Here is a 7,349-nt window from a genome sequence, read left to right on the forward strand (position 1 = left end):
TGGGCCCGTGCGCCACAACTGCTGAGCCTGTGTTCTAGAGCCCGTCTGCCACAACTAGTGAAGCCCTTGGGCATAGAGCCTGTGCTCCGCAACGGGAGAGGCCACAACAGTGAGAGGCCCGCGTAACGCAAAAAAAAAAAAAAAAGATTTAAAGATGGCTTCTTATGGAAACTTTCAAACCTATACAAAAGTAAACAGGTAAGTGTAACGAACCTTCATGTACCCAACACTCAACTTCAAAACTTGTTAACTCATGGCCAATCTCATTTCATCCTTCTCATCCATTTCCTTCCCTACTCCCATTTTTAAAAAACCAACTTTACTGCGGTACAATTTACATACAATAAAATGCACATTTTAAGTGTACAGTTTTCACAAATGAATATACCCATACTAACCACAATTAAGATAGAGAACATACCCTATATTATCTTGAAGCAAATCCCAGGTATCATATCATTTCATTCCAAACTATTTCAATATGTATTGTTACAGGATAAGGACTCTTGAAAATAAACATAACCCCAATGCTATTATCAAACCTAAACAGAATTGTCATCCTTTAACTTCATCAAACAGCCAGTCAGTGTTCAAATTTCTAATTATCTTAAAATATTTTTTTCTCTACAATTTATTTAGCTTATTTGAATTAGGATCCAAGGAAGGGTTTCAAGGGATTGATATGTTTCTTAACTCTCTTTTAATCTATAAATTCCTCCTTTTTCTCTTTTTATTTTCTCTTTGCAACTTATTCATTCATTGAAGATACCCAACTGTCGTCTAGATTTCCCACAGTCTAGAATTTACTGGCTGCAATCCCACAGTGTTACGTAATCAAGCAACGTAAAAATTACTTCTCTGTAATTCAAATTTAACTGAACAACCTATGTTTCATCTGGCAGCCTTATCTATGTGCCTATGTCACGTTGGAGGCACAGTGGTGAGCAAGACAGACAAACCCCACCCCACCTCAAGAGTGTACATTCTAGTAAACTAGGGGAAGCCAGGTAATATACCAGCAGACAACATTCCTTCTGGGGATATTGTGAGGATTAAAAGAGAAACCCGTATGTTTAGCACACAGTCCATAGAAGTCCTTGATAAACGCAAGTGTCCTTGGCAGTAGCTTAGCCTTGTCCCCTTTTCCTGTTTCTTCCCTTTTCCAGCCCTGCTCCACACACCCCACCCCACCCCCAGGGATTACTCTGGGTTTGCCCTCCTCCTGCTATACGTCCTCTGCAGCTGTGTAGTTAGTTCATTTATCTATTCACCCAACATTCCCTAAGCACCTCCCTTGTGGCAAGCCTCAGACCAGACCCTGGGGACTCAGAGGCAAAGGGGACACGGTCTGGTGGGAGAGCTGGACATTCTAGGCTAATCTGAGAAGTAACAATAGAAGGATGACCATGGTCCCTGGAACGGTAGAGGCGGGACGACGATAGAAGAGGGAAGTCTTTTCACAGAAAGTAATCATCCACTTAGGCTCTACAGGACAGGCAGAAGTGCTCAAAGGAGACATGGGAGAAGAATTCCAGCTGAGGAAACAGTATGGGCAAGGAACAGAGGCAAGAAAGTGCCTGCCCTCGTGCTGCCAGATACCAGCCGTCACCATCTTTCCCTCCTGCGAAGCAGACAGGGCCCTGGCATTGGTCCCGTGCCACCTGCCCTCGGAGAGTCATCCCTCATCATTTCCTTTACCAACTCCATCCGCGTGTCTCTCTCATTAAAAAGCCACATCTTCCCTTGACCCCACGGGCTCTAGCCCCACCCCTGTCTCCTCCCCCTCACAGCCAAACTTCCCCCCAAGAGCTGTCTACACACTGTCTTCCTTTTCGCACTTCCCACTTCCTCCTCAACCCACTTCCATCTGCTTCCACCTCCACCTGCCACTGAAATAGCTCCTGCTGTGTTTCCAGTGGCCTCCATCTCAACAAAACTGGCAGGCTCTCATCAGCCCTCCTGTCTTGACCTCTCAGCGGTATCCCACATGATTGGCCACTTCCTCTTTCTAGGAACTTTCCAGTCCCTCACTTTCTGCGCACTGCACTTTCCTGGTGTCCTCCTGCCTCACCAGCTGCTCCCTCTTGGTCTGCAGCCCAGGCTCATTCTTCCCTCCTCTGCCCAGACAAACATCAGGGTTCCTTAAGGCTCGTCCAGAACTTCCCTCTTCTCTCTCTGGACACTCTTCTGTGTCCACTGCGCAGGTACAATCTGGCCTCTTGGCCTCCACCTCAGGCATTTCAAAAGCCTCACAAATGCAACCTGTCTCAAACCATCAGCGACCTGCCTCCTCTGAGACATGTTCCAGGTTCAGGGAAAACTGTTCCAATGCATGGTTCCTCCATCCACCCCCTTCCACAGCCAGAAACCCAGGTGTCATCTTAGCACCTCCTAGCCAATGCCTCAGTCGGTCACGTGGTCATTACATCCCAGGTCTTCTACTCCCCACCTCCATTCTGGCCAACCCGGCCATGCCCTCTATCTAAGCTGCAAACTGGATTGTGTTACCCCCTATTCAAAACCTTTTGGTGGCTTCCAATTGCCTTCAGGATGAAGAATGAAACCATTAATTTGGCTCACAGGTAGGTTACAGCAGTAGCCAGACAACCTCCCACAGGTTCTCCTCGGGCGGGGGGACAGGTTCCCTCACCTTCCACCTCCCCTGTGCTGTCCTCTCTCCCTTCAGCCACTCAGGCCCCCCTTTAGCACCCAAGCATCCAGCTCCCCCTTCTCCCTCCCTTAGAACATACTGTTTCCTCGGACCGTACACTTTTCCCCTACCTCCCTTCCCCTGTGCCTGGCCCACGCCTGCTTCTATTCAGAGCTCCACTGATTCATTCCTTCCTGGGAGAAAGCCGTTCCCCACCCCTCCAGACTGACCAGGTCAGCTTCCACCATCATCCCCCATCAAGATCTGTGTATCTTTCCTTCAAAGCACTCTCATCCTCTTGTCACTGTCCGTTTGTTAGTGCAGTTAACTGATTATTCACCTCTCCCCTTGAAACATACCACACTCTGTGTTTCAAGGGCCACATTAGATTTTGCCTTAGCTCGGTGACTAGCACATAACTGGCACTCAAATACATTAAAAAAAATCTTTTTTATTATGCATATTTCAAGCTAAAGAGAAGTAGGGAATAGTATAAAATGAACTCCCATATACCCATTACCTAGATAAGTAATTATGTTAGTAATTATTTTAAAGTTTTTTTAGTTGCAGTATAGTTCATTTACAATGTTGTGTTAGTTTCAAGTGTACAGCAAAGAGATTCAGATATATATATATACACATATATTCTTTTTTCAGATTCTTTTCCATTACTGGTTATTACAAGATACTGAGTATAGTTCCCTGTATTATACAGTGGGTCCTTGTGGTTTACCTATTTTTTATATGGTACTGTATATATGTTAACCCCAAACTCCTAATTTATCTCTCCCTGCTCCTCCCACTATCTCCTTTTGTAACAATAAGTTTGTTTTCTATGTCTGTGAGTCTATTTCTGTTTTGTAAATAAGTTCATTTCTATCATTTTTTTAGATTCCACATGTAAGTGATATCATATGGTATTTGTCTTTCTCTGTCTGACTTACTTCACTTAGGATGATAATCTCTAGGTCCATGCTGCTGCAAGTGACATAATTTCATTCTTTTTTTATGGCTGAGTAATATTCCATTGTGTGTGTGTGTGTGTGTGTGTGTGTGTACACACACACACACACACACATCTTCTTTATCCATTCATCTGTCGATGGACCCTGACATTGTTTCCATGTCTTGGCTATTGTAAATAGGGCTGCTGTGAACATCGGGGTGCATGTACCTTTTTGAATTTGTTTTTTCCAGATATATGCCCAGGAGTAGGGCTGCAGAATCATATGGTAACTCTATTTTTAGTTTTTTAGGGAAACTCCATAGTGGTCTCCATAGTGTCTGCTGTAATTATTAACATTTTACTATATTTATCATTTTTGCTGAAATATTTTAAAGTGGTTTCAAGTTTGCATGACAGTTTAACCCTTAAATACTTCAGGAAGTTTTCTTTGTACCAAATTATAATCACCCCTTACAAAATTATAATAATTCCATATATCATCTAATACCCAGCCCATATTCAATTTTCCTTAATTGTCCCCCCAAAATGCTTTTTGGTTTGTTCCAACCAGGATCTAAATAAGGTCCGCACATTGCATTTGGTTATGTCTCTTCCATCTCATTTAAATCTAGAATAATCTTTTTTCCCCTTATGCCATTGAGTTGTTGAATTGCTAAAGCATTTTAGGTAAATTATAGACATCATGTCCCACCTTCTAGATTTCTCTGATTGCTTCCTCGTGGTGGTATTTACCCTGTATTTCCTGTAAACTGGAAATCAGATGTACAGGCTCCATTGGATTCAGGTTGACTACACTGGCAAAAACACTTCCTGGGCAATGATGTTTCCTCCCTTGGCCACTACGTCAGGGTATCCCCAGTGCCTGAGCTCCTCTCTTGCTGATGGAATGCTGCTGATTGGTAGATCCCACTGGGGACAGCCGATTCCTTTATGGAGAAGTTGCATTTTCTTCTTTTAGAGCCAGAAAGTAATCTATGGGACAATACTTTGGAATGACTGCGGTTTTTTTTGTTTGTTTGTTTTTTTGTTTTTTGCCGTACGCGGGCCTCTCCCATTGCGGAGCACAGGCTCCGGACGCGCAGGCTCAGCGGCCATGGCTCACGGGCGTAGCCGCTCCGCGGCATGGGGGATCTTCCCGTTGCGGAGCACAGGCTCCGGACGCGCAGGCTCAGCGTCCATGGCTCATGGGCCTAGCCGCTCCGCGGCATGTGGGATCTTCCCGGACCGGGGCACGAACCCGTGTCCCCTGCATCGGCAGGCGGACTCTCAACCACTGCGCCACCAGGGAAGCCCAATGATTGCGTTTTTAATCAATGAAGTAGGTCAGTGTGGCTGAACAGTGGTGAAGACAGGAACCAGAATGCAAAGGGCCAAAGGCCTTGATAAGACATTTGGACTCTATCCTGTAGGACAGGGAATTATGGACCCCTTTCAAGAAAAGGAAATCACATGATCAGACTTGGCAACAGGGAGGGGTGAGGAGGCATAAAGGGAATAGGGAACTAGCATTTCCTGGATGCTCAGCTTGAACTGACACTATGCTAGGTGCTTGGCATACTTGACACAAGTGAAACCTTCCCTGTTTTTAAAAGAAAAAGGCTATTTTACAGATTAGGAAAATGGAGGCTCTGGCTCATTCAGTCACTCACCCAAGTTCGCAGCAAAGAGCTAGTAAAGACCTAAAGGAAGGCAGTGACCATGAGCGTGGACAGGGGTTGAAGGAGAATCATCGGTACTTATAACTAGCTGGGTGTGGGGAAGAGAGGAACTGGGAGCCCTGGCTGAAGCTGAGACTTCCTGCAGGTTGTGGATGGGATGCTGGAGGGGATGGAGCAGGTTGGAGGGGAAGTTAAGGAGCTCAGACTCCCAGCTGCCCAGAGGTCTCCAAGCCGCTCTCTTGAGAAATGGTGTTTATAACATGACAATGTCTATATTTGGCTTCCAGCATGACTCGATAATTAGCTTAAGATAGTCCTCATTGGCGTTTCATTCAAAGTAAGGACACTCTTCCATTCCTTCTGACACGGCCTGTTTTCCATGAGTGTTACAGGGTGAGTGTGAACGCGGAGCTCTTCTCTCTCTCTCTCTGTCTCTGTCTCTGTCTCTCGGTCCAAATGGGCCAGAGACTGATGTCAGGGTGTGTGTGGGCTGTCTGCTCTCTCAGCTACAGTTTATCTGTCTCTGGTGCTTGGGAGTGTGGGCTCCCCCCCGGATAGGGAGCTGCCTGAGGGTGGGGTCCTGGGACCTGCACATTCAATGCCCAGCAGGAGTGTGGTCCAGAGGTTGGTTCCAGGAACCATGTGGAGGGTGCAGTGACAAGGAAGATGGTTCTCAGAGGTCAGTTGGGAGGCAGCTGCCGAGGTTGGCTACAAGGATGCCCAGGGCAGAAAAAGGGCTGTGTTTAGGGGAAACAGGGAAACTTTTCCATTTAAGAGGTGTAGACAAGGTAGGTTTTCTGGGACTTAGTGGCTGACTCAGAGAAGGAGGAAGAGAAAGAACTGAGAAGGACCCTCAGGGTTTTGTCTCAGGAGAGAAGGTGGAGGCTATTGACTAAGGGGGGACCTACAAGAGGAGGGGCGGGTCCAGGGATGGTGAGACATCGAATGAACCAGGAACTAAATCTAAGTGGGAGTGGTCTGAGGAGACCTGGGAAAGGCTGGCTGGGACTGGAGAGCCGTCACAGACCCACGGGGCCAAAGGAGAAACTACAGGCATGAATAAGCATTTCCAGGGAAAGTCATGTGGAACCAGAAGAGGACCCCCTGCCCCTGTCCCTGCCTCGGGAAAGGACCCCAACAAAAGCGGCTGAGAAACTTGAGAGAGCGAGACATGCAGGGCGGTCATGGGGACCAAATGCCATGGAGAGGTTTCACAGGACAATGATGGAGGAGCTACCGGCCTTTGTGATTCTCAGATGAACCAATCAAGGGTCTGGGAAACCGACTTCGGCTTCTTAGCAAAAACGGAGAAGTGGGAGGGATCACCTAGAGATGGAGCCCGAGAAGCAAAAAGCAGAGCTGTCTCTCAGCAGGATCGGACACAGGACTTGTCACCTACTGGGCACCAGGAGCAAAGCCACCAAGAGGGGACCACCCCCTGCCCCTGCCAGCAGCCTCTGTTCTGGTCACTTGCTCCTCAGAGCAGAGCGTGAAGGCCTTAGACTGGCGAGGCTGTATCACATGCCCACATCTCAGTTCCCAGGGCACCAAGACGGAGGCTCAGAATTCCTTCCTTCAGTTCCTCCAGTAAATATTTACTGAGTGCTTGGTATGTGCCAGGCACAGCTCTAGGCCCCTGAATACAGCAACAAAATCCACAAAGATCTTTGTCTTCACGGCACTGGCATTAGAGGGGAAAGACTGACAACAACAACAGACATAAATATGTGAATAATGTAGAAGGTTAAGGACAAAGAAAAAGTATAAAGAAGATTGGGAGTGGTGGGGGAGGGTGCGGATTGCAGTGTACATAAGGTGGCCACAGAAAGCCTAACTGAGGAGGCAGGACATGCCTGGTGTGCACAGGAACCAGCAAGGTAGCCATGAGGCCTCAGCACGTGAGCTAGAGGAAGAGTGGAGATGAGGCCAGAGGCATGGGGGCAACAGACCGTTTAGGACCTTGTCGGCCCCGTAAGGACTTAGGCTTCCCTCTGAGCACAGTGGGAACTCCTGGAGGACATGAAGCCCAGGAGTGGCCTGGTACAGTTTAAGGGGATCACTCTGGCCACTGTGT

Source organism: Lipotes vexillifer, unplaced genomic scaffold, assembly GCF_000442215.2.
Source record: "Lipotes vexillifer unplaced genomic scaffold, Lipotes_vexillifer_v1.1 scaffold591, whole genome shotgun sequence".
NCBI lineage: Eukaryota > Metazoa > Chordata > Mammalia > Artiodactyla > Lipotidae > Lipotes > Lipotes vexillifer.